The sequence below is a fragment of the Meriones unguiculatus genome, chromosome 2 (genome assembly GCF_030254825.1).
Source record: "Meriones unguiculatus strain TT.TT164.6M chromosome 2, Bangor_MerUng_6.1, whole genome shotgun sequence".
Taxonomy (NCBI): Eukaryota; Metazoa; Chordata; class Mammalia; order Rodentia; family Muridae; genus Meriones; species Meriones unguiculatus.
In genome coordinates this window covers 37,330,443-37,358,175 of record NC_083350.1, presented here as the reverse complement: position 1 = coordinate 37,358,175, position 27,733 = coordinate 37,330,443, and the positions used below count along the sequence as shown (strand labels likewise).

Genomic DNA, 27,733 nt, shown 5'->3' with positions numbered 1-27,733 from the left:
TCAGAATCTGTTAATGTTCTTTTGGAAATTACACATTTTCTATGTGCTGTGCCTAAAGGTAATGTGCTTTCTACTTGGCATAGTATGCATTAGGGGGAAGCTATGACTCTTTTCACTTATATTTTATTACCTGAATACAACATTGTGATGTCATATTTAACATGGTAGTTTGGCAGAGTTATGGGGTGTCTAGATACAAATACAGTTTAAGTGTGTTTATCAGAATGTTTTGGGTGAGATTTACAATTTGAGCTGGTAGACTGAGTAAAATATATGGCCTATCCTAATTTCCAGGCTTTCATTCCTTATGTTAAAGTCATTGATAGAATAAAATGTTTGACCATAGATGACTAAGAGTGAATGCCTGCCTAACTGTCACACAGGACCTTTCTTTTTCTGCCCTTAGAATCAAATGGAAATAACAGCCATTCTTGAGCTTGACTGTTTTATTTATTTATTTATTTATTTATTGGAATCCAATGTTATCAATTCTCTTGGTTTTCAAGTCTTCTTTCAAGACTCTGTAGAATGAACCTCAACTATCTTGTATGTGTGAGCACATACACAAACATATGTGAGTGTTTATAATTTTCCCTTATCATTTTTTCCCCTGGAGGAATCTTATAAACCTTATAAACACTTTAAGTTTTATTCATGTTGAGAGACTTAAAAAGAAAAAAAGGAAGAAAGAAAAGCATAGGTGAATTCCAGGAAACAGGTCTCAAATAATTATATAATCTTGTGAGCTCAAGTAAATGTAATTCACAAGAAACTATATATAGCCATGTATACAGATAAAAGCAAAATGTATTCCAAGGATGTTCTTTGAAATTTTAACAAAGAAATTGAAGCATAGAGAGTTTTGTATTTTTATCTAAGTACCCTTGTTTGAAGTTTTGGAATATCCATTGTTAAAGAGTCACTAACATGAAATCTCAGTTATAAAAAGTTGTAAACTCTGAAGAATTAAAATGAAATAAGATAAAAATTTAAAAAAACGAAACAAAAAGAAAAACAATTAAAAATTCTATATGGGGGTTGATCACTGAGGTTTAGAAGGTGAGCTTGGTAAGCCTTCATTTTCATGGGTTATAAATAACTTACTTGCAGGTAAGTTAGTTCAGTTTTTAGAAAATAAAACATCAAAGAAATAATAGAGATGTTTTCTTCAAGGCAGCTTTCTTTTTCACAGGTTTCTGTGATCTGAATATTTATTTTTTAGATTTTATAAACTTATATAAAAAAGGTTGCAAATAAATAAAAATATCACACATCAAAAATCAACCAGTCTCTAAACATGTATAATTCAGTGAACTTCTATTCAGTTAGAATTTCCCCTCCTGGGTTTCCTCATCCAGCTTTGATATGAGGTATGTGTTTAGTCTCACTGTAACTTGTTATGCCATGCTTGTTTCATATCCCTGGAAGGCCTGCCCTTTTCTGAAAGAAAACTGATGAGGAATGTATCCAGGGTTGGTGGGGGCATGGCAGAGGATATGGGAGAGGGACTGGAAGGAGAAGGAGAGAGAGAAAAAACCTCAGTTGGATGTAATATGTGAAAGAACAGAGAAAATAGACATTTGGAAGAGAGGCTGTGGAACCTCAAATTAAAATTTGCCCTTTCAGTGTCTAATATGATTTACACACTCACCTCTTTAGGAGTAGATATCTCTCTGATATTTGAGGAAACACCACGTTCTGAGTACTGCTTCCAAGAGTACTTTTAAAAAATCTTTTCACACCAGTCAATGATGCATGAAAGGAAACACAAGTGTGTGTGCTCTGGTTATATAATGTTTGATGTGTCTTCTGCTTCTGTTTACAGTGGGTCGGATGGGAAGGGGAGACAAAAAAGCATATGATCCTTTATTGAATGATGGCTATGGGTCAGGTGAAATAGGAAGATCTTTAAGTCCGCCAACTCACTTGATTTCTCTAGAAATCAGAGTTGGAGATGATAGATTCATGTGTGTCTTGCAGACTAAAACTAAAGTCACTCTGTTAGAAAATTAATGAAATGTTATGTAAACCCAATAATTTTGGATTATTTAGATCAAACTTTTAATTAGGGTGGTAACTTACAAACATAAGAAAAAAAAGGAGGAGAGAAGGGATGAAAACGAGGCGAGAACTAAAATAAAAACTAGTATAAAGATAGATATACCACCAAAAATACTTTGAAAAATAGTAAAAAGGTAAAAGGAAAAAAGTCAGCTATAAGCCCAAAATCTATGGACTCTTTTTTTTCTTCTATTAATATTCAGCTCATACATTCACGTTATTTAAAAACTGAGGTCCTCAGTAAGCATAACACAGTAGGAATTTTCTGGTCCTATGATTCAGTGTAAATAATTTGCTCTTATACAAAATTATACTGAGTAAGTGAGCTGTAATTACAGTAACATTACCTTCATTGGTGGCCTGTGTCTGTCACTGTGATATACAAGACAAACAGGGATGCAATGTAGTATTTTTTTTCCCTAAACTTTGGGTCAAGCTCTTTCTTCTGAATATCTATTTTATATGAAAATTTGTGTTGTTTCTTCCCAAAAGGTTTAGCTTCAGAGAATGTATGTTCATCTATCCACTTACAAATTATGAAAATTGTCAACTCTGGGCAGGGGTGTGACTCAGTGGTTCAGTACTTGCTTGGTATGGTCTGGGCTCAGCCTCCAAATAAAGCGTTAAAAAGAAAATAGTTACAACCGTTATCTCTTTATGCTATATAGTTCACTTCGATAAAAGTTGCCTATCATTAGCTTTCATGATAAAACATATCTTTTATTTACTGAAAGACTATCACACCAGGAGCTCAGAATATTGGGGACGCCCTTTTCTTTAGCCACATTACATGTGTTTGCAAGTATTCTTTTTCCACTCTTCTCTGTCTTTTCAAGAAAGTCCTGTAATGATACTGATTAGAACCATTCAGATGGAGATCAACGTTTCACAAAGTAAGCATTATGTTTATAAACCTTTCATTTTGTCTCATCTCCTCACCTGCTGATTATGGAGGCCTCCATTATCTTCTCCCTTAATGCAGATCCTCTCCCTCCGCTGGGTGTTAGGATCAGCAGCAGAGACTGACAAAAGTTGCTTTGTTTGTACTCTCTCAGCACCTTGAAACGGGCTGAAAGCTGCACTTTTCTAGGGGAGGAGTTTGTTCACAAGCTGCTAGCAGTTCTGGTTCATAAAATCTTTTTTCTAGCTAAGCCATTATAATGTGGCTTTTCAATTTTCCATATAGTTTGTCAGAAGACACTGTGCACAGGTGTTGGAAACATTACTTTTGATCATAAATCCCAGTCATCTCTTGACTATGAATATTTCTTTTACCTTTCAAATAAATAATTCACCAGTTTGATGTCACTTTATCAGTGCATAATCAAATATGATTGGTATTAAGTGACTGTCTTGAACAAGGTGGTGAGGTCTATTAAGGGATCTGCTCAGAGATCATCTTTACTACTTATCTTCACAACTGTAGATCTAATTCAGTATATCTTATGGATACACTTCAATTGCTGTTTTTCCTAAATTCCCATGGCAACCCTAGTAACAGCGTGCAATTATTCCTTTTAGAGACTGGAGAGCTGAAACATAGATCTAAATATAAATTCTAATCTGCAAAACAGTTGAGTTATATTAGCCTCAGTATACTGTTTAGCAGACTGGAATGTCATGTCCCAAGAAGGCTTATGGAATGTCAGTGAATAGATTTGTTGGTGAGTAAATGGACAGGGCCCGTGACATGGTGTGTTTGCATAGCATGCGTACATCCACGGGCTCTAGTTTCAATGTTTAGCACTTATGTAAAAAAAAAGAAAGAAGATAGTGATGAGCCACTGTCTTTAAAGAGAGATTACAGTAGAATTTCAGGGTGAAGGAGCAAAGCTGTATTTCAGAGAAATGAGTTATTAACTCAAATCATTTGAATGGAGCTGAGTTTGGCTTTTTTTTTTTAACCAGAGATAATTTACATTTATTAAAAATAAAATTTTTAACCAAAGCAAATTAATACTGGCAGCAGTATCTGTGAGCTTCAAACCATGTCAGAGAGATATAGTTGAAAACACATAAAAATGTTGCAGAGGGCTTCAGATATGAGCTCGAAGCTTTTTTCAGTACGAATTTGAATATTATTTTTTAAATTATTTTGTTGGTAATTTTGATGATAATTTTTAAATTACCATCTTCTATGATGGTAATGTTAGCTGCAGGGGTGTGAAATGAGCATGTATAGGGCACATCAGATTCCCTTAACTCCAGATGCTAACTGATTCCAGAGTCCAAGCAGTCTTCCAGATCCATATTGGTTGTCTATGGATACCTAAAAAGTCATCCCATAATCTATGGTTTAACATGGTAATAAAATCTCGTTTCTATTATTATCACGATTTCCAGAAAACTTGAATGTTGAAGTTTTAGAATTTTCTATGTTCTTATTCCACCACACAAAACTACAAGGCCTAACGTAGCTTTTGGTTGGAATATTTATTTGGGGCATCTCTATGTAGCTTCTCCTTGCTAACAACATGGCTGGTTTATAAAGGCAAGTGGCTTAAAAGAGTGAGCCATGAAAAAAAGCAGACTAGAGCTCCATAAGAACACCAACAGAGCCAACAAAGATGTGTCCAGGGGGGCCTACAGAGACTGATGCACCAACCAAGGGCCATGCATGAAGAGGACCTAGACTCCGTGCTCAGATGTAGCCAGTGGGCAGCTCAGTCTCCATGTGAGTTCCCTAGTAAGAAGAGCAGGACTTGTCTCTGCTATGGACTCTGTTACCAGCTCTTCCCTTGGTGGTGGGGGAAGGGTGTTGCCAGGCCACAGAAAAAGAGGATGCAAGCAGTCCTAATGAGACATGATAAGCTGGGGCCAGATGGTAGGGGAGGAGAGCTCCTCCTTTCTGAGGACTATGTGAGGGGAAGTGTGGGGAAAAAGGAGGGCAGGTGTGATTGGGAGGAGATGAGGGAGGGGGCGATAATCAGGATCTAAAGTGAACAAATTAAAAAAAAATAAATTAAAGACAACCATCACACTAAAAAAACAAAAAATAAAGTCATGTGGCCTTTTATGTTTTAACACCAGATGCCATTCAGCACTTTGTTTGTGGAGAGAGTTACAAAGTTCTACTCATTTCAGGAGGAAAGAAGACCTGAGCATCTCACTTTTTCCTGTAGGATTTCTAATGCAATATTTTAATAGGAACACTGAAAGTAGAATACCTGACATATTGCCCCATTTGTGTGTCTGTGTGTGTGTGTGAGAGAGAGAGAGACAGAGACAGAGAGGGAGGTCACAATACTTGAAAAATACAATCTGTTACACCACCTGAGAGTTCTAAAAATTACCAAGGCCTGGCCACAAGGTGGAAAGCAGTGAGTCACATTAACCTCCTGGGGGTATTGTATTGAGCACATCAGGGATTAGCACAGGGAAAAGACTATATCCTATCTCTTATACTGGTGAATATGTGTACTGCAAAACCTCATGACATTTGGATGAACTAGGTTGCAGGTCGAAGCTTAGCTGCCTCATGCAGGGACAGCTTCCTAAGTTGTTACCTGAGTAGAAAATACTTCCTCCTGCGTGCTAACTATGTAGGCTGTGGGCTGTGGGCTGTCCACCAGCTCTGTGATACTACGAAGGCTCACGGAGCCCGGGCACAGCAGCTGTCATCATTTAGGCAATTGACCCAGGTTTCTCTGGTGTTCCAGAGATTTTTTAGGCATTTCAAAGATGTCCTGACTTTTAAAAAAAAATCTTTAAAACACGTATTTACACATTTGTTGTGGATCAAGCATTGTGTGTTATTATTAAAGTGCAAAGATCAACAAAGATCCCCTCTCTAGTAAGGTAACCGGAAAGGTAAAGAGAGATGTAAACTGGGTACGGTGGCACATGCCTGTAATTCCAGCATGTGGGAGACAGAGGCAGGGTAATTACTGTGAGTTTGAGGCCAGCCTGATCTACCAAGTGAGTCCAGGACAATCAAAGCTACACAGAGAAATCCTGTCTCGAAAACCAAACAAAAGAGAGAGTGAGATAGAGAGAGGTGCATAGGCCATTTTGTGATGGTATAAGAAATAAAAAAGATACTTTTTAATGTCTCCCCAATGATGGAATTATATTATGAATCCATCAAATGATTAGTGAATTATTAGGCATTGTCTTCAGTATCCGATTATTTCCCTAAAACCCTCAGACTGGAAACCAACCCTTAACACCTGTGTCTTTGTGGGAGACATTTCATATCTGAACCAAGACAAAAAATTTTAGAAATGAAAAACTAGTTGGACTTAAAACATTATATGCTGTTCTGAATAACATGGCCAAATTTTGTTCCTTCCCATCTGTCCCCACCCTATACAGGAAGCATCTTTGTCCAACGTCCATATTATATATGCTATCATTCCTGTAGTAATTTAATAGCACTTCTGTCTATGAGATTTTCATTCATGGTATTTGTGGTAGTTAAAATGAAAATGGCCACTATAGGCTCATATATTTGAATACTTGGGCATCAGGGAGTGGAACTATTAGGATGCTTGGCCTTGTTGGAGGAGGAGTGTCACTTGGGATGAGCTTTGAGGTTTTAGATGCTCAAGCCAGGCAGAATGTCTCACTCTCTTCCTGCTGCCTGTCTATTGGAATGCCGATCTCCCAGCTACCTCTCCAGCACCATGTCTGCCCACATGCCATCATGCTTCCTGCCATGATAGTGGACCTCCGAACCTGTAATCAAGCCCCATTTAAATGCTTCTTTTATAAGCATTGCCATGGTCATGGTGTTCCATCATCGCAGTAGGAATCTTAATTAAAACAGTATTACAGTGTTGTGCTAGTTACCTTTATTTTACTTAATAATGGCTCCAAATCACAAGAGTGGTCATGCTTGCAATTTGGAAATGCCAAAGAAAAGATGTAAAATGCTTTAGTTAAGTGAGCAGATGAAAGCTTTTAATTTAATAAGAAATGACATTACATATTCAAAAAGGTGAAGATCACACCGAAAGCATAACGTTTTCATTCATGGAATAATGGAAAGGACAACCATGCATTTCTTTTTATTTTTGCTTCCTCAGATGCAAAAGCTTCAGCCACAGCGAGTGATAAACAATGAGTAAAGACAACACTACCCTACTGAGTGTGTTACTACCTGTGGCAGCATGAGTTCCTTGGAGATCTTGGAACCCACCTCAAAGCCTGAGAGATAGTGTAGCATCCAGGACACAGAGGAAGAATTTATTGTTTATTCTTGAAAAGTGGTACCTGAACTAAATATAAAACTCAATTTCTTCATTTCCCTGAGTTCTGGTTTAGAGTCTGACTAAGCATATTTTGCAATAATACATTAAAATTTATAAAACTTAAGAAGAGGGAAAAATCTTAGAGGTCAGGTCATTACTATACAGCCCTAGTTAAGTCCAGGGAAATAGACTGGTCTAAGAAATAAAAGTACATCACACTTGAGTGACACCCTGAAGTGAATTGCTATTTTTCTTGCCTTCAGTCTTGAATTTTAAAACATTTTTATGAATGCTGTTTGAATTTATTATACTTCATTTATTGCTTTTTTTAACTCACTAGACAATATGAAAATTGATGCTTAACCAACGCTCTTAAATATGTACAAAGACTGTCTCCATATCATAATGGACTGTCTGTTTAGGTGTGCTTTGGATAGCTCAAGATGAAATATTTAGCAATTCCCAAAGCCAGATTTTTTTTTCTGGTGTGTGATATCAAATCTCATGTTTACAATCAAGAAACTAGCTTCTGAAACAGTCATCTTCAGTGTCTATCGCCTGTTTACCATGCTGGAGGCCCTTTAAAACCCAGCTTCCTGAACTGTAGCCCATGACCTAAGGAGTCTTTAACTGAATGGGAAGGTCATGAAGAACTTGGCAATGGCAAAGTGTTTGCACAGTTACCAAAATCAATTCAGAATCAAATGTGCAATGAATTTCTGGAAGTCTGTGACTGTGTTGCGTCACAAAACTTCACAGTAGCCGTGGTTCTGAACATAGACTACTTACTCAGCCCTGAATGTCTCACCAGGCCAGGCAACTCAGGTTCTACCTGAAACATCTCAGCTCTGAGGATTTACTAATTGCAAAAGTCAAATAAGGTCTCCTTACATCTGCCTAAGACAACTCCTCAGCATAGAATGAATTAGTAAAACCCTGGACTAAATTAGTTTAGAATATTTGATTTTTAAAATTACTCTTTGGGTTCCTGACTTGAATTTCATAAACCATTAAATGAATTTGGTTAGGGTTCAGGACAATATTTCCAGCACTACCTTAAATGACCCTAAACATGCCACTGCCATTTTGTACTATGTGCGTATTTATTTTCATATGTGTTAGCTCTTTGAGAGCTTCCTGCAATATGTTTTGATCGTACTTAGACAACACCCATCTATTCCCAGATATATCTTCATCTCTACTCAACCAGCTTCATGTTGATTTTTTCTTTTTTCCCCCATCAAGTCCAATTTGTGCTGCATGTGTGGTATTCCACCGGAACATGCTTGACTTAACAGGGCCTATCTTCTTTTTTTCTTTTTAGACTTAAAATTTTATCTTAATTATTATTATTTTTTATTTTTCATAATGTATTCACTTTGTGTCCCAGTTGTAGCCCCCTTCCTCATTACCTTCTGGTCCCACCCTCCATCCCTCTTCCTCTCCTATCTTTCACCCTTAGTCCACTGTTAGGGGATGTCATCTTCCCTCACTGTCTGACTCCAGTCTATCAGGTCCCATCAGGACTGCCTGGATTCTCTTCTTCTGTGGGCTGGCTAGGTCACACCACCAGGGAGAAGTGATCAAGGAGCAGGCACCCTAGTTCATGTCAGAGACTGTCTTTTCTCCCATCATTAGGGAAATCACATGGAGACTGAGCTGTCTATGGGCTACATCTGAGCGGGGGGGGGGGGGCGTCTATGTCCTTTCTATGATTTATGAATAGGAAACTGTTTCTTAGCTAACATTTGTCAATAACATGACAGTTAGGGATGAGATTCTGTGCCCAACTCCCACCTTCATGTTGAACTTTGATCTGGATTAGGCTTGTATCGGTTTTGTGCAGAGAGAAGAAACCACGTGTGAGTTTTTATTTCCCAAAGACATCATTCCTTTAGAGTCATCACCACCTCTGTCACTTACACTCAATATGTCCCCCTGTCTAGAGTGATTCCTGAGCCATGGGAGGAAGAAGTGAGACATATATATTTCATTTAGAGGTAAGCACTCTGCAGTCTCTCATTCTCTACAACTTGACCAGCTCTTGGTATCTGTGTTAGTCACCACAGAGGTTTCTCAGATGAAGGTTGAGAGACAGATTGTCTGGTTATTATGGTAAGCCATTAGCAATCACGTTTCCCTATGTGCATTTAGCAAAATAACAATAGTATGTTCTTCTCAATGGTCTATAACCTGTCTAGCCAGAAGTGTTTCCAGCATTTATTAATATAAAATTAAAATACTGGCAAATTTTGCATGATGGCAAGCCTTGTGTCAACATGATGCACAAACTAAGAGGTATTTGAGAAGAGGGAATCTTAATTGAGAAAATGTTTACATAAGGCATTTTCTTAACTAGTAATTGAGAGGGGAGGGGCCAGCACATTTTGGGGAGTGCCATCCTAGGCTGCTGGTCCTGGGTTCTATAAGAAAGCTGGCTGATGAAGCCTTTGGAGGCAAGCCAGTAAACAGCTCCTCCCCGCCAGGTTCCTTCCTTGTGTAAGTTCCTGTCCTGACTTTCTTCAGTGATGAACAGTGTCATGGAAGTGTAAGCCAAATAAACCCTTTCTTCCCCTGCTTGTTTTTCGTCATGGTGTTTCCTCACAGCAATAGCAATCCTAACTAAGGCACTTTGAAATCTGAGTGTTTAGCCAAGATTTAATGCTTATGTAAATTAAATAAGCATATTTGTAACATTAGCATGCATCTTTGTGTACATCCTTTAAAATAAAAAAAATTATCAACGCTAAAGATTTATTTCAAATAAAAAAGATTTATTTGAATAAATTTATTTCAAAACTTAGGCTTTGGTGGTTTGAATGAGAATGGCTCCCATGGATGAATATATTTTAATACACGGTCCGCAGTTCCTGGAACGGTTTGTACAGGATTACAAGGTGTGGCTTTATTGGAGGAGATGTGTTCCTGTGCGTGAGCTTTGAGGTTTCAAAATCCCACACTCTTCACAGTTAGATCTCTTTGTTTCTGGGTTGTGTTTCGAGATGTAAGTCCTCAACAGTTGCTTTAGCACCTGTCTGCCTGCTGCCATGCTATAATGATCACCAGACTTTAACCTTCTGAAACTATAAGCTACCTAAAACTCTTTCTTTTATAAGTTGTCATGGTCATGGTGTTCTATCAGAGAAACAGAAAACTAATTAATACATAGGCTTATGTAGAGTTTTCTCAGACAAAAAAAAGGTTGCAGGTGGGAAGAGCTTAAAAAGCCCTGCCGTGTGCTGTCATGTATCTTCTCATCCCTCCTGTGAGATGGCCTGTGCAAAGGGAAGCCAAGACCTTACACACAGCATGGTACTCAGCCCACACAACACCGACACATCCTCACTGGACTGACTCAGCAGTTGTTTTCAGACTTTCAAAAGGACTTTTCCTCAGAAGAGTAGCTAGGAGGAGCTGGAGCTGGAAATTTGACAAGTGTTGTAATTTTATTTCAATTGAAAATGAACTGAAATTAAGTTTTAAAAAGAAAGGTGAATTAAGAGTGGAAAAAAAACATTTCTCAAAAGGACAGCAAAGTACTTGTTCCTTCTCTACGTGAAAGGAAAGTCTTAATTGTTAAAAATTAAATATCTTCACCAACCCTATGTCGGACGTTGGACAAACAGAGAATCCTTGGACAAACAGAAATGACTCTGAGATTCCAACTCAAACCCATCAAAATAGCTAAGATCAACACTCAAGTGACAGCATATTCTGGAGAGGATGTAGAGAAAGTCGAACCCTCCTCTATTGCTGGTGGGAATGTCAACTTGTACAACCACTTTGGAAATCAATCTGATGCTTCCTCAGAAAACTGGGAATAGTGTGACCTCAAGATTCAGCTTTACCATTCCTAGGCATATATCCGGAAGATGCTCAACCATACAACAAGGACATTTACTCAACTAAGTTCATAGCAGCTTTATTTGTAATTGCCAGAATCTGGAAATAACCTATATATCCTCAACCAAATAATGGATATTGTGGTACATTTACACAATAGAATTCTACTCAGCTATAACAAGGTAATAATGAAATTTTCAGGATGGAACTAGAAAATATCATCTGAGTATCCCAGAAGCAGAAAGACAGACATGGCATATACTCACTTAAAAGTGGATATTAGCCATATAATATAGGAGAAAACATACTAAAATCTACAGACCTAACCAAACTAAACAACAAGGAAGACCCTAGGGAAGATGGTTAATTCTCATTCAGAAGGGAAAGCAGGATAGACTCCAAAAGCAATAGAAGAGAGAGAACAGGACAGGCGCCTACTACAGATGTCCTCTAAAAGACCCCAACCAGCAGGGATCAAAGCAGATGCAGAGACTCACAGCCAAACTTTGGGCAGAGTACAGGAAGTCTTATGAAAGAAGGAGGATATAAAAGGACCCAGAGGGGACAGGAGGCACACAAAGAAACCAAAAAGCCAAAAAGCGTAGGGCCCAGAGGGTACTGCAGAGACTGATGCATCAACCAAAGATCATACATAGAGAGGACCTAGACCCCTGCTTAGATGTAGCCATAGACAACTCAGTCTCCATGTGAGTTCCCTAGTAAGTGGAGAAGTGACAGTCTCTGACATGAACTAAGTTTGCTGCTCCTTGATCACTTCTCCCTGGGGCAACCTAGCCAGCTCACAGAGGAAGAGGATTCAGACAGTTCTGATGGGACCTGATAGGCTAGAGTCAGACAGTAGAGGAAGCTGATTTCAGTTATCAGTGGACTAGGCAAGAGGGATATGGGAGGAAGAGGGAGGGAGGCTGGGACTGGGAGGAGATGAGGGAGGGAGCTACCAAACTGGGATTCAAAGCAAATAAATTGTAAATAATAATGATGTTGATGATGATGATGATGATGATGATGAAAGAAAAATTGGGTAAAAGGTTAACAGATTTTGAAATATTATGAGAAAATAAAAAAGATGTGTCAGTCTACCACAGTGCATACATTTTCTTATTAAGATGAGCACCCTGCTGATTATTGATTTTAAACTGTGTGGAACAACAGCATTTTCCTACACATAGCATCACAAGTGGTGTGATGTCACAAGTGATTTCCCAAGTGAAGGAAAGCATATTCCTGTTCGGTTAATACTTATTTAAAGTGCTCATCTGTTGTCTTGCTCTTTTCTGTTCCTTATATGTACATACTGTATATTGACTTCTTGTTTCCTATAATATATATTAGATTCAGAGCTTCATCTATATCAATCACTCTGGAACTTATTATCTCAAGATAACTGTGTGTTTTAGATAAATGTCAATACTGTACATTGATTTTAAGGAATCTTGCCACACAGCTTACTCTGTAAAAAAATAATGTACAAAATAATTTTAATTGACTTATTAACATTATTTTAATCTTAAAAGAATTTGCATAACTGTTGTAATAATTAATCAACTAGTTACCACTACCTTAAGAATAATAAATGTATTGAAAGGAATATTACAGTATTATTTTTGTCTCAACTCTAACACTAAATCCTTTTCTAAAATGATATTTGAATACTATGTGTGTCAAATTTTTTTTTAGAATGTGAATTCCAGTAATTCACACTTAAAATTCTGACATTGGACTCCTCATCTGCTGCTCAGTCATCCTTAATTATCCCTTCTTATTTCTTTATTTAAAATAGAACATTATCAGTCATGTTGCCCGAAATCTCTAATCCTAGTTCTCAGAAAGGAGAACTCAACAGTTCAACTCTAGCCTGGGCTGCACTGTGACACCCTATTTCCAAATGAAACACAAAAACACTGTGCAGGAGTAAAAGTGTATTACAACTAGTGTTTTCAATTTACTCTATCTAGAATAGGATTCAAGCTTTTCATATTAAAACCTAATTCTAATAAGCTTCTTTGCAAAGCAGAAGAGTCTCAGTAAACTTCCTGGCTTAGAATATTTATCTTCAAGTTTTATCCTAATATAAACTACTTAACTACTCTGATTCAGTTTTCCCAATGTGAAATAAAACCCACTTTGTGGGTTTACTAGGTTAAAATAAGTAAGTGTTTTTAAATAAATAATAAAAAGAGAGATCACTGATCTTATTTCAAGGCTTTTTAGTGTCTATTTTGTGAGTACTCTTTGAAATATATTTTCTGCCTTAAAAACTTGTGTCCCAAGTTGGAGAGGAGCATGCCTAATTTCTGAGTGTTTCCCATTGGATCCTAATTTCTTACTTTCACTGATGCCACTCCAATTGTGCAAAAGGCTTTCTATTTAATTTTCAGTTATCATAATCTCTTTACATTTTATGTAACCCAACTCAGTCCCAGTATAACCAGGGATAGCTAGCCTGATGTAGGTTTTGTTGTCTTTTCTCGTAAGCAGTGGATTTAACACACTGGTGCTTAGACCAGGTGGGCAAAGGCCACAGTGAAAAAAATACATGAATTTTCTTCTTAGAAAATTAAAAAATCTTAGAACCAAGATTTTTTAATATTTATGACAATATTACTCATAGTACTTTTATCTATTCAAAAGCATGTGTATGATTTTGATTTTTCATTAATTTCAAGTTCTGAGGGAGTTCCTTTTGAGTCATATTTTTGTTCATGAAGGCATTTCTGTGTGCTTGACTTCTTGGGCACCAGTTTTTATAGCTAAGGATAAAGCAGAGAGGCTAGAGAGGTATCTCAGTGGTTAGAACACTGGCTCTTCTTCCAGAGGGCCTTGGTTTGATTCCCAATAACATGGCACCTCACAGTCATTTCTTACTCCAAGGGATCTGAGGGCCTCTATGGGCCTCCAGAAAGACACATGCTACAAAAACATACATGCAGCCGAAGCACCCATACAATAAAATAGATAAAATGTTGTTTAAAAAAAAAGAAGAAGAGAGAATAGAAACTGAATGTCAAGTGCATTGCCCCCGTGGCATGCCTGGGTTGGCTACCCAGAGGCTATTTAAGCTGTGGGCTGGCTTTCCCCGGGGTCCGAGGATTGTTCAATGTTCCTGAATAAACTGCATTGAAAAAAAAAAAAAAAAAAAAGAAAAGTCAATGACTGGCTCATGAAAGAATTCACTAAAATGTGGTTATTAGTAATGATAATATTCATATTACTGTGACTATATGTATCAATGATTGTCAAATTCTGGTATATAGTTCTTCACAATGAAGAAAAACACCTTGTTTTTTTCTTAAATGTTATATTATTTAGATTTAATCTAACAGTGTTCTAGAATCTCTGATAGCATTAAATAACAATATTTTTTATACATTTTATAGTAACTCTTTGAATTGCAATAATTGTCTGGGGAAAGTATTTATACAAATACAAATACACATATGTTCATATATATATATATACATACATATAATTCTCTATATTTTCCTGCCACAATCACTGCTTTAAGTACTCTATAGGAGCTGTTGAGAGGCTAAATAAACCTCTTACCATAGAACAACAAAGTCTTGAATTTGGTTTCCCAGCACTCACATGAAAATCCAGGTATATTGCTGGGATACAAAGTTAACATTAAAAAATAAAAATTTAATTAAAAAAGAAAAGGAAATCCAGGCATAGATGCTCACATTTGAGAAAAGAAAAGGAAATCCAGGCATAGATGCTCACATTTGCAATCCCAATGCTTGGAAAATGAAGACAGGATCCGTGGTTTGTAATGCCCAGAGAGTCCAACCAGTTGACAAGCTTCAAGTTTAGTGAAAAAACCTGTCTTTAAAAATATGAACAAGCATCTGGGGAGGACAGGAGCTCCACAAGGAGAGCAACAGATCCAAAATGTCTGAGTGCAGGGGTCTTCCCTGAGACTGGTACTCAACCAAGTACCATGAATGGAGATAACCTATAACTCCTGCACAGATGTAGCCCATGGCAGTTCAGTGTCCAAGTGGGTTCTATAGTAATGGGGACAGGGACTGTCTCTGACATGAACTGATTGGCCTGCTCTTTGATCACCTCCCCCTGATGGGGGAGCAGCATTACCAGGCCACAGAAGAAGACAATGCAGCCACTCCTGATGAAACCTAACAGACTAGGATCAAAAGGAAGGAAAAGAAGCCCTCCCCTATCAGTGGACTTGGGGAGGGGCATGTGTGGAAAGGGAGAGGAAGGGAGAGATCGGGAGGGGAGGACGGAGGGAACTAGAGGGGGGGATACAAAGTAAATAAAGTGTAATTAATAAAAAATAAAAAAATGAACAAGCAAAAACAAAACAAACAAATAAAATATAAGCAAAAACACAGAGAGCTTGTGTCTCTAAACACAAGCACACACAATTGCACATACACCACAGGTAGGCACACGTTTATGTGAGTATACAAATGCCACATACAAATACTCATGCTAGCAAGAAAGACTACGTACATATTTTTAAAAAATGTGTGTACCCACATTAAATTATGATGGCATTCTTTGATCTCTTTTTATTGCAAATGAACTGCACATAATAAAGTCAACTATGAACTGCATTTTATTCTGTTGATTTAGTAAATTCAAAAAGATTTTCTGTGTGTTGCTCATTTGTTTTGTTTTATAAATTACATGTGTAATTACTTCCCTTTTTTCCATAGTAACATGCATTGTCAAAACAACTAAGATGTGTAAATAGTGCTGGTGGATGCAGTTTTCATGATTATGGAAAATATTGTATAATGTCATGTTGAGAGTAATTTTAAGGTAGTTATCTCTTAGAGATGAACAGTTTAAAGAAATGGATAAGAATTCAGAATTCCTTATTATGAAATTCAATTATATACACTAAAATGTTTTGGTTCTGTTCTGAAACCTTCTAATACAACAGCTTTGCTTGAGTAATTTATGTGTTCACTAACTGCAGATGAGAAGAAGAGGCTATCATTGCTGTCACAGCATTTATTTCTCACACACTACAACGGCTTGAAAGTTTATGTGGTATTTTGGCTGTCTATCACTTTCATCATCAAAATGATGGAAATGATAAATAGCAAAACCAGGCATTTTATGCTATTATAATTTTTTCATACATGACAATGCAAGTGTCATCTAATTTCATCTTCCTATAAATTTTGCTAACAAAGTTATTTTGGTTATCCAACTTCCACAGTATTCTCTTTTAAGTATACATTTCAGAAAGAAAAAGTATTAATGCTGTGTATACAAAATTCAAAGTGTGTTTAGAAGAGAAGTAATCTGATCAGTGGGTATGTAAATAAATGCTCTTATTTGAACGGATGGAAGTGTCATCCTAGTTACAAAGTACACTGGGACCAAGAAATTTCTTTCTATTCTGCTTTCACAGAAAATGCAACATTTAACACAATGCATTTCTATACTATGTGAATTTTAATATATCAGTTTTTTTAAATTATGATTTAAGAACATAGCCAGAGTCAAGAAACAATTATTGCTCCTTCCTTCCTTCCTTCCTTCCTTCCTTCCTTCCTTCCTTCCTTCCTTCCTTCCTTCCTTCCTTTCTTCCTTCGTTTCTCTTTCTTGGTGTTTCAAGACAAAATTTCTCTGTGTGTCCTTGGCTGTCCTAGACCTTTCTCAGTAGAAGAGGCTGGCTTTAAACTCAGAGATTCTCCTGCCTTCTCCTCTGACTCCTGAGAACTGGGATTAAAGGTGTGCTATACCACTGCCTGGCAAACATAGATACTTTTTAAGGGCATGAAAATAGGGGACTATTTGGGATAAACAAGGGAATTGGCAAGTGAAGGAAAATAGAAGGTGGTACAAGAAAGCAAAAGGGAGTAAAAAGCATCAGAGTTTGTTATAAACATGCATGACAGTATCACAACAGTACCTACTGTTTTATAATTTAATAATTTTAATAAAAATAATAAAATAAAGAGAGATGGCGCAAAGCTTAAATGGTACTGACTGATCTTTCAGAGGATTGAAAGTTCACTTCCCAACGTCCTTATTGGGTGGTTCACAATGCCTGATGATCCATCTCTAGTGGATCAAATAACTTTTTTGGCCTCTTTGGGTACCCACAGGTAAATGAACATACACACAGAAACACATGGGCACACAGAAATAAATAATAAAGTACTTAAAACAAAACAAAAAAGAACAGTTTTAGAAATAATTAAAAGCACATTTCAACATTTATTTTTCTGTTTTCTTTGGTGACCACACTGTCTGTAGGTGATCTTTAGAAGCACCAGGCTTCAAAGTTCAAGTTGAAACCATGTGTTTCCATCTCTTCGACAATCATGTGGGTTCTCATAATTTTTTTTTTTATTATCATGTAGAACATTTGGAAGTGTTTTGATATAATATGAAATTTTAATTATGAAATTTCCATGTCCCAGCTTAACACGTTGCTCTGTTTAGATTTTTACTTGATCTCTTCTTAAGTATTTCTTGAGCCTAGTTCTTTATGTTTTAGTTTCAAGTTTCAAATTGCAACTTTTCAGGCCATATCTTCTTTTTCATCAATAGTGTGTTCTTTGAAAATTGTGTACGTATGTATAATGTCATGTGATGGCTTTTCTCCTATTCTCTCTTATTTTCTACCCATCCCTATCAACCTCACTTCCTTTCTCTCCTCAGGTGCCTCTCTGAGATTTATGCCTTTCTGCTTTTGTGACAAATTGAACTTAACCAAGGCAGTCAGCATGACCACTGCTTTGGTGATAATCATTAAAACCTGCTGGGTTCATCAGTGTGCCGACCACTGAAGGCTTGAGCACCCTTCTCAGAACCTATCAGTTATTAGTAAGTCAACATTGGCAGTGTGGGCAGGGTTCTGGAGCTTCTTCCCATCTGTGTCCGAATGCTGACATCCTCTGGCACTGCTTTAAGTCCCTGATCAATAGAAGTGAGAGGTCCGAGCCGGATCACAGAAGTGCTGTCAGTGCTGCTAGCATGAAAGCAGGATGCGCATACCACTCTGAACTAACAGAAACTTCTAGGACAAGACACTCTCCTGAGGGTCCGAGCCAGACTAAATGTTCAGGGCTGCAACAACTGCAGCAGAATTAAAGTGGGTACCTGTGGGCCTATGACCTAGCAGCTATCAGATCATAGAGCAGTGGGTCTCAACCTTCCTACGGCTGTGACCATTTAATACAGTTCCTCATGTTGAAGTCATCCTGCCAACATAAAAATTATTTTTGTTGCTGCTCCATAACTGTAATGTTGCTGCTGTTATGAACCATAGTGTAAATTTGAAGATAGAGGTTGCCAAAGGCATTGTGATCCACGGGTTGAGAGTCGCTGCCTTGGATTATTTTAGGAGCTGACATGCAAACAACTGTGAGCCACTGCAATTAACAGTAAGATTTAAAAGACTGTGTTTCAAATAAAGAGAGAGGAGATTCAGACCAAAATGAACAAACACATGATGTGGGGTAAAGCCATGCTTTTAAATGGAAGGTGTCTGTGCTGTGAAGCAGGTAACCATGAGGTGAGAGAAACAGATGCAGAGAGAAAGGGAACACTTCAGTAAAAGAAACTCACAAAATGATGAAGTCTAATGCTAATCTATACAGCAGAATCAACAATGGCACCAAGAAGGACACAAGAATGTTCGCGAACATTGTGATAAAAACCTTAAAATGTACTTGTGTTTAAAGAGACCAAGGAAATCAAACTGTCTTCAGAAAAGGGTGAGAAATATATACAAATAAAATGTATATGGCTTGAGAGAGAGAGAGAGAGAGAGTTTAGTGGGTCAATAGTGCTGGTTGTGCAAGCATGAAGACCAATGCTCACACCCTCAGAATCCAGGTAAAAAGATGGCAATAAGTAAAAAGTGGCAATAAGTATGTGCTATACCATTGTAATGAGCAGACAAAGACAGGAGAATCACCATGGTTTACTGGCCACCAGCCTATTCCAGGGTCTTTGGGAGATCTTGTCTGAAGGGAATAAGGTGAAGCATGACAAAGTTTCATCTTGCATGTCGTCCTCTGGACTTTATTCACACTACATGTGTATATACTATAAGTATACATCTGATACTTATAAAATCACAACATAAAAAAATAAACAAGCATAATTTAGAATACTCAAGTGTGCCTCGTCCAAGCGTGGGGCAAAACACAGGGACGCAGGAACTCTGGCATTAAGCTATTAAATTCCCAAATTCAAAAGCCCCAAGAGTGTGAATGCATTCTCTCTTAGAATAAATCAGTGGGTAATTGAAGATGCATTAAAGAAATGAATATTTTACTAATTCTGTTTAAGATTTAAAAGCATGTTTTATTTATAGTAACAGAGGCACAGCCCAGCAGCTTGATATTGGCAAGGAGTGGGTGCTCTGTGATTCCTCTTCTAGTGTCTGTAATTTCTATCCTGATTCATTTTTCCTTAGGACTGTAGAAGTATGTTTTTTAAAAAAAAAGTTTAAGAAAGTATAATTACACGATTTCTTCTTTATTTCTACCTTCTTCTTTATGTGCCACATACCTTCTCTTCTCTTCTCTCATGTGCATCCTCTTCTCATCCATTATTACACATACACACACACACACACACACACACAACCATGAATACAAATTGCTGGGTCTTTTCAGTGTTCACATTTTGGATAGCCACATTAATTAACCAAGAAAGCCATCTCATACCAGCGTTTACCAACTTTCCATGCATGCAAAGGGAGAGTTTGTTTGGAACTACCTTAAATCATGGTAGGGTTTTTGTTGCAATGGTCTTGTCTTAAGTTGCTTGCCTGGATGGATGTTATTACCAGTGAGCCTATGTGTATAATCAGCTAAATGAAGTTTAGATAAAATAAAGTATGTTTTAAACTGGGCTTCTCTACTTCGCCAAATGTCCTATGTTTCTCTTTGTTGCCTGGAAACTTGCCCAGCGTTTCATGTTTGACAAAAGTTGATAAGACCAATGCAGAGGTTTCTGATAACCCAAGAGGTGAATACTATTTAACATTCCTTGCATGATCCCTTTGTCTTCTTCATAATTAGCTTCTCTAAATGAACCAATGTTGGAGTAAATGAATTGTTCTTATGAAAAATAGGTTTCTTGACAAGGTCCCTTGGTCTACTTTTGCACTTAGATCAGATTCCTCTTACTATTGAAAACTGCACTGGGTTTGTTATCATTGAAAAATTAGTATTCAACATCAAAGACAAAGGTGATGAGTAATTAATGAAAACTATTCTACTTGTTCATAAAATAAAACATGATTCAATTCTGTTTTCAAGTGACTAATAATTATGGAAGAGTCCTAATTTCATAATCATTTTACATAGTTTTTTTTAAGTTACTGCTTAGTGTTCTGAATAAAGTAAGTCCAGTTAATTAATTTAAGAATTTCTGTTATGCTAAGTTTTATGAACAAACTTTCAGTTATATTTTGTGTTGTTTTAAAATGAAGGTTTGGATGATTGCAGCGTTTCTGAACCTCCAGAGAGCCATTCATGTCTTCTTTACTTGTTGTCATAATGCAGGCTCTGTTTTACATTTGACTCATAAGCTTAGAGTAAACTTTTGATTGTAGTTTCTGGAGTGTGAAGTAGGCCCTCGGTCCCTGTTATATTTCTTCAGAATCAGAAAGGTATCCAAAGGATGGTTTCTGCTGGTGATCTCGGTTTTCTGTGAAGCAAATTAGTCCTAGAAGCTGGACCTGTGTGGAAGAGACTGACTGTTCATCCAAGAAAATCAGATCTGTTCACCAGATTTCTTTTGAAAGGATATTTTCTTTTAAAAATTATTCAGTTGAGATATGTTCTTGTTGTTTTTTTCTCTCCTACAGTTATAAAATACTGTCCAAAAGCAACGTGGGTGAGGAAAGGTTTATTTGGTTTTTACTTCCAGGTTACAATTAAGGGACGTCAAGGCAGGAAGTCAAGACAGGAGCTTAGAAACAAGAATCATGGAAAAGGGCCGGAGAGATGCCCAGTGGTTAGGAATACTCACTGTTCTTACAAAGACAGGTTTAGTTTCCAGCACCCATATTCAGAGGTTTCCATTCACTTGGAACACCAATTGGAGGAAATATGAAAACCTCTTCTAGACTCCATGGGTAGCCACACCCACAAAGTGCACGTAAACAAACTCATGCATACATGTTTTTTTAAGGACAAGAAGGAAACCTTCTTACCAGATCTCTCTCTCTCACACCATCCCCCCTCTCTCTCTTGTTTTTTTTGAAACAGGGTTTCTCTGTGTAGCCTTGGTCGTCCTGGAACTCACTCTGTAGAACAGGCCAGCCTCAGACTCACAGAGATTCAACCTGCCTTTGCCTCCCAAATACTGAAATTAAAGGTGTATGCCACCAATACCTGGCAAACATAGAGTTTCTATTTGGGATGATAAAAAATTTGAAAATGAGAGAGAGAGAGAAAGAGAGAGAGAGAGAGATCGATTAACTGGTAAGCCTCGCTCTCCTCTGAATTCCCTGTAACCGCTAGTCTACTTTCATAAAAACAGGATTAGGATATTCTTTTTCAGATTGATTCACTTGGCTTCTCTTTTCAAATATCAGGGATGCTGGCCAACTTATTGTATGATAATCTCAAAAGGAAGAAAATTCATACAAGATGAGATAATGAAAAGTTTTAATATTAGTAAGAATAAGACCCCTCCACACACACACACAAACACAAACACAAAACTTGAGATGGTTTTGCAGGTAAGCGTAGATCATGTGGCCCAGGCTTGGATAACACCACCCATACAACAAACTAAGTACCCAGCATATTCTTATAACTCTGGCAACAAGTAGTGAGTTGACAGAAAGATTATTAGGGCCTGCTGGCTTCTAGAATGGCTGGAAAATATTATCCCCAGGTTTGGAGAGAGATTCTGACTCAGAAACTAGACAACACGTACTAGAGAGAAGCACCTGATACATTCTTCCCTCAGAACCCATTCACACACACAAAAACAATTCACACACATAGATACACACACTAACAGACACCTGAAATATACACTGTGCACACAAACACTGTCATATACACACTTACGGACACTCAGAGATACACACATATGTGCTCACACACATACTCTCTCTCTCTCACCTGCACAGATATACACTGTGCACACCCCCCTCGTACACAAATACAGACACTCAGATACTCAGAGATATACACACACATACACAAACACACACTCCCAGACCCCTCGTCCATATATCACAAGCACAGAGGTAGTCTTAATATAATTCATGTCAAGTTGTTTCATTTTGACTCTTTTTTTTTTTTTTGAGAATTAGGTATGTGTGACCACTGTGTTCCATATTCTATAGTTGCTCATGTGATTAACTCACTGGGACGTAAAAATGAAAAATGAAAAATGATGTTTTTATTATCTGGAAAACTTTTCCCTAGCTTCCTTTCTAGTCCCTGAAAAAAAAAAAAACAGTTTAAATTTTGTGAAAAGCATCCACAATTCTCATTATGTCCCCATGGCTGTAGAGTGACTCTTACACTGTGCTTAGCTTTTCAGACTCTCAGGCCCCCGTGAAATGCTCTCTTTGGATGAGGCTTCTGCATTGCCCAACTTGCTGACAAAAAGCAGAGGTATTTAACTCAGGAGGACTGAACAGTCTAACCCTCCTGGGTGTGGCTCCCTTCACAAGCCTGTTTTAGCATTCTGGACCACTGTGTGTCAAAGACCGATGGCCAACTGGTTCTTTAACACTGAATGAACTTTGGGATGGGGAAAGTTCCCTCCATTGTAATGTAGTTGATAATGATTTTTGAATGAATTCTGTGAGAGCATGAGACACTGACCCTCAATTAATACTGCCTTAAAATATTCTATATGCAAACCTCTCTCTACCTAAACACTGTGTACTCAATATGGCAACGTAAGATTTCCATTCTCAAATAATATTACAATTAAATATACTTTCAAGAAGATTATATACATATATAATTTGTACCTGAAATATTTTGCTTTTACAAACGCAAACAGCATTTTTCAATGCATAACTAAATACATAACTAAAAAGCTGCCTGAGAGCAGTTGTTTTAATCACGAAGTTGAGCGAAGCAAGTATGTGGTGTTACTTCCACAAATCCTGGCTTTTCGTATACAGTCACTGGTTATTAATGCAGGTTTTCCTCTACAACAGCTCACAAAAGAGGTGATCAGATTTTGGTCCTGAAAGCCCATTGTGGACATGTCCCTGGTACGATCAAGTAGTTAAGAATCCACAACCGCGTTACTATTCTATGCAACTCTGACTCTCGTTGGGCATTGTGCATGTTTCAGGAAGATCACGGGTGAGGCACAGAGTGGCAAGAGCAGCCGGGAGCAGAGCACATCTAGCGCAATTGTATGTCCACGTGTTGACACGTGTGCTGACATGAAAGCATGTCTTGTCCTAAAAGCGAAGGAAACCTAGCAGCTAAGCATACCTTTTAAAACAGTAGCCAGTTCTGTATTTGATCACAGATATTCTGGATAATCACAGAATACGCCATTCAATCGTGTGAGCCTTTAAAAAGAGGAATGTATCTCATGAGCAGACTTTCTCACTCCTTTTGGTCATACTTAAGCAGAAATCAGTTGAAAATGGAACACTTTCAGTCTTTCTTTTTTTCTTTTCTTTTCTTTTTTTTACAATGTATTTGTTTTATAATCCAATTGAAGGCCCCGCCCTCAACTCCTCCCAGTCCCACCCTCCCTCTATTGTCCTCCATCCCCTTCTGCTAGTCCATTGAAAGGGGATGTTCTCTCCTGCCAACTGCCCCCAGCTTAGCAAGACTCATCAGGACTGCCTGGATCCTCGTCCTCTGTGGCCTGAGAAGGCCACGTCTCTACGGGGAAGTGATCAAAGAGCATGCAATCAAGTTTATGATAGAGGCAGCTTCTGCTTCCCTCACTTGGGAACCCACATGGAGACTGAGCTGCCTATGGGCTACATCTGATCAGGGTGTCTAGGTCCTCTTCATGCATAGTCCTTCGTTGGTTCATCAGTCTCTGCAGGACCCCCTGGGCTCATGTTTTTAGCTTTGTTGGTTTTCTTGTCAAGCTCCTGTCCTTTCAGTGTCCTTCTACCTCTCACCCCACCCCCTTCCTCCACAAGACCGCGGCTGTGCTCTGTCCAAAGTTTGGCTGTGAGTCCCAGCATCTGCTTGGTCCCCTGTTGGGTGAAGCCTTTCAAAGGACTCTCTACAGTAGGCTCTTGTCCTGTTCCCTCTCTTCTACAGCATCTGGTGTCTATCCTGTTTGTCATTCTGAATGAGATTTAAGCATCCTCCCTAGGGTCCTCCTTGCTGTTTAGCTTCTTTAGGTCTCTAGATTTTAGTATACTTATCTTATACAGCTAATACTCGCTTATAAGTGATTATATACCATGCCTGTTTTTCTGCTTCTTAGTTACCTCACTCAGGATGATTTTTTCTAGATGTCCCTCAACGGAGGAACGGATACAGAAATTGTGGCACATATACACAATGGAATACTACTCAGCTATTAAAAACAAGGAAATCATGAAATTTGCAGGCAAATGGATGGAAGTAGAAAAGATCATCCTGAGTGAGGTATCCCAGAAGCAGAAAAGACACACATGGTATATACTCACTTTTTTTTTTAAATCTTGTTTTATTTTGTTCTTTGGTAGGGAATTCTTATATTTTTTACAACTACTTTTGGCCATATTGCTAAAATTTGCTATGCAATTTTTATAAAGCATTAATATAACTTGCATGTAGGTTTCTATTTATGGAAATGTAATCCAAGCTTTCAATACGGGATTTATTTCACAACATTTTTTTATCTATGTTATTTGTTTTGTCAAATTAAGTTTTAAAATGACATTTCTTTTGTAGCTTCCTGAGGTTCATTGTTGTTTCAGGCTTGGCATTTGATAAATACATAATTCTTTTGTGCAGTTTGGCATGTTTACTAGTGTCATCCTCCTGTGGCTCACAAAAGGGAAGAAAGAAATGTATTTAAATTATAATTGCAATCTCAAAATTATATTATAATTAATTATAGTTTCCATTTCTTTTAGACCGTGGTAACTTTTAGATGGTGGGCACTGAAGAGGGGAATGAACTGCCTTTTTAAATGTTTCAGGTTGATGGCTTACAGAAGAAATCAGGCTGAGATCCCTATAGTCTCTTGCAGCTTAGCCTAACTGAGCTGTAAGTAAGTGTGCTCAGTCTGTAAATCCACCTTTGATTCCCAGAGGTCTTTGCTGTAAGGATGAGTAGAGGTTATCTCTTCTCTGAAGGAAGGTTCCCTCCAGCCAGTGGGATAATGATTAGCATTTGAAAAGAGCCTTCCTTTCCAAAGCATTTCCACACACCTGGATTCAATTGCTGGGTGTTTGTAGCTTGAGGGTTACGGGCATGTGTTTGATTCCTACTAAATTTGATGGCTTAATACTGAGACATTTTTTATTCTGTAACACCACTGTGACCCCTATGCATGTGACACATTTTAAAACCATGTGTCCTAGATCCTTGAGTAGGCAAGATATTGTGATAAGCTCCATGTGGAACTTACCAGGATTCCTGAAAAATCTATTCAACATTCTGTTCTCACACTGTGGGATTTTTGCATCTTGCCTTTGGAAGGAAGAGCAAACACTCTGGGTGGAGTTATCAAGCCAGATTGTGATGTTGATTCATTCTGCAAAGGCCAGAAACATAAACGCACATTTGTTAGGAATTTAAGTTGGTATTTTCCCTTTGAACAAATTCTGGTTCTCTTGTTTCCAAATAAGCAATGCCAAGCATGAGTTAAGTAGACACTAGTCCTCTGATAATTGAAATGCAGTTTAATTATTCACTTGAAACCTTTTCCATTTTAATTTGGTTAGCTTTGTCTAAAACCTTCTAAGGTACATGCGTAGAGTCAAGGGAGGAGTTGTTCAGCTCATAGTTGGCAGGAAAGTGCTGGTGCTGAATAAGATCACAAGTGATGGTTGGAATGGTTCGGTAATAGTTTTTCCACTGCACAAAGCCAGACATCTCAGCCAAGCAGCAGAAGAGAATATTGAGTGTCAAAAAGGGAGGAAAATAAAATGGTGGTAATTGTAAAGCAGGGAGAGTCTGGCAGTGTGCTTACATTTTGGCTCTTGAACTTTATCTTGTGAGGTGGGCGTTATCCTCAGCCTGCATCCTGTCACAGTGCTGCACTACATGGAGAAATGATAGTCCATCCTTGAGGGCCGAGTTCAGAATTTTGCACTCAGTATTTTGAGAACCTCAGTCAACAAGGATTCTGAAACGCACAGTCCTTCCCTGCTCCTCCAACTCAATCAGAGAAACAAAAGCCCTGTTAGAGCCTTAAACATGTTCAAGCCTCTCCTGTATTAGCCCCTGTCTCCGAATAGTGAACCAGTTCTTTCTTTTGGAAAGTTCCTGTTCTTATAGGAACTTCACTCACCATGGTATTGTTACTAAGAAGAAGAGAAACATTCCTGATGAAAAGAATCCATATTCTTTAGAATTCCATAAGCTCTCAGGCCTTTCTGTTTAATGTTGTTTTTTATTTATTTATTTATTAATGTTATTTTTATTTATTATTTATTTTAAATAACTATTTTGAAAGAAAAAAGGGAGAAGAAAAGCATGTGAATTCATTCTAACATATTAATTACAGGCTATAATTTTTTTAATTTAATTTCTTTGTGTATGATCATGGGTCTAACCTTAAAGACACTAGTCACTCACTCAAAGAGGCCAGACCCCCATAGCCTGAAGAAATCAGGCCAGCCCCTTTGTAGATATCTCTCTAATACACAGAATTAAGAAGCCCTGTTGTGTTGTGGCCTAACAGCTCCTGATCTGTCATAACTGGCTTGAACTGTTAATTTGACACAGTCTAGAATCATTAAAAAACCCAGTCTCAGTTGTGGGACAGCCTTGATGAGATTGCCCTGTAGGCATGTCTGTGGGGGCATCGCCTTGGTTGTTAACAGCTGTAGAAGGACCTAAACCAATGTGTGTATTGCCATTCATGAGTAGGCTGTGTAAGAAAGCTAGCTAGGCAGGAACATATTAGTAGAGGCAGAAAGCCAATAGCATTCTTCCACAGTTTCTGCCTTCAAGTTCCTGCATTGAGTTTCTGACTTTCCTTAGTGATGGTCTGTGACCCGGAAGTATGAGCCAAAAAATTCTTTCCTCCCCTAAATTGCTTTTGGTCAGACTGTTTCATTGCAGCAAGAGAACAAAACTAGAAGACTGACTAGTTTTTTGTACCTGGCTCCTCCACGCACGACATTGTGCATCTTATTTTGAACTAAATCATGTGGTGTGGGACTTCCCACCATCCCCTGAAAGGATGTAAGAGTTAATTGTTTTCCTTACTTGGCTTATTTCTCTGGAAGGCTCCCCTCAATTCCTTATCCCAACTCCATCACCCTGTGTATGATGGTCGTCCTTGTGGTACTTCTGTTTAAACTCTCCCTCAGATTTAGTAGTCTTTGGTTCATATGACTTGATCAGCCACTGGTACCTGAGACACCAAGTTTGAGTGTTTGCAAAAGGACTTTTTTCCCCACTTATTTGAAGATTGCTATCTTCTATTCAGAGGTCAATGCTCACCACCACTGCTGAATGGGGTATTTATATCTTCATAGTGGTTGACTG

General features: G+C 38.0%; 1 protein-coding gene across 3 annotated transcripts in view; it reads left to right on the top strand.

Annotated features, from left to right (window-relative positions):
• Prr16 (proline rich 16) overlaps positions 1-27,733 on the top strand; it is a 204,879-nt gene that overhangs the window by 105,812 nt on the left and 71,334 nt on the right. The window contains exon 1 of one of the 3 annotated variants that reach the window (XM_060377280.1): positions 9,224-9,253. The exons of the other annotated variants lie outside the window; for them this stretch is intronic. The gene's annotated coding sequence lies outside the window, so the exon portion shown is untranslated. Of the gene's footprint in view, positions 1-9,223; positions 9,254-27,733 lie in introns of those variants that run through there. 3 annotated transcript variants of the gene reach the window in all.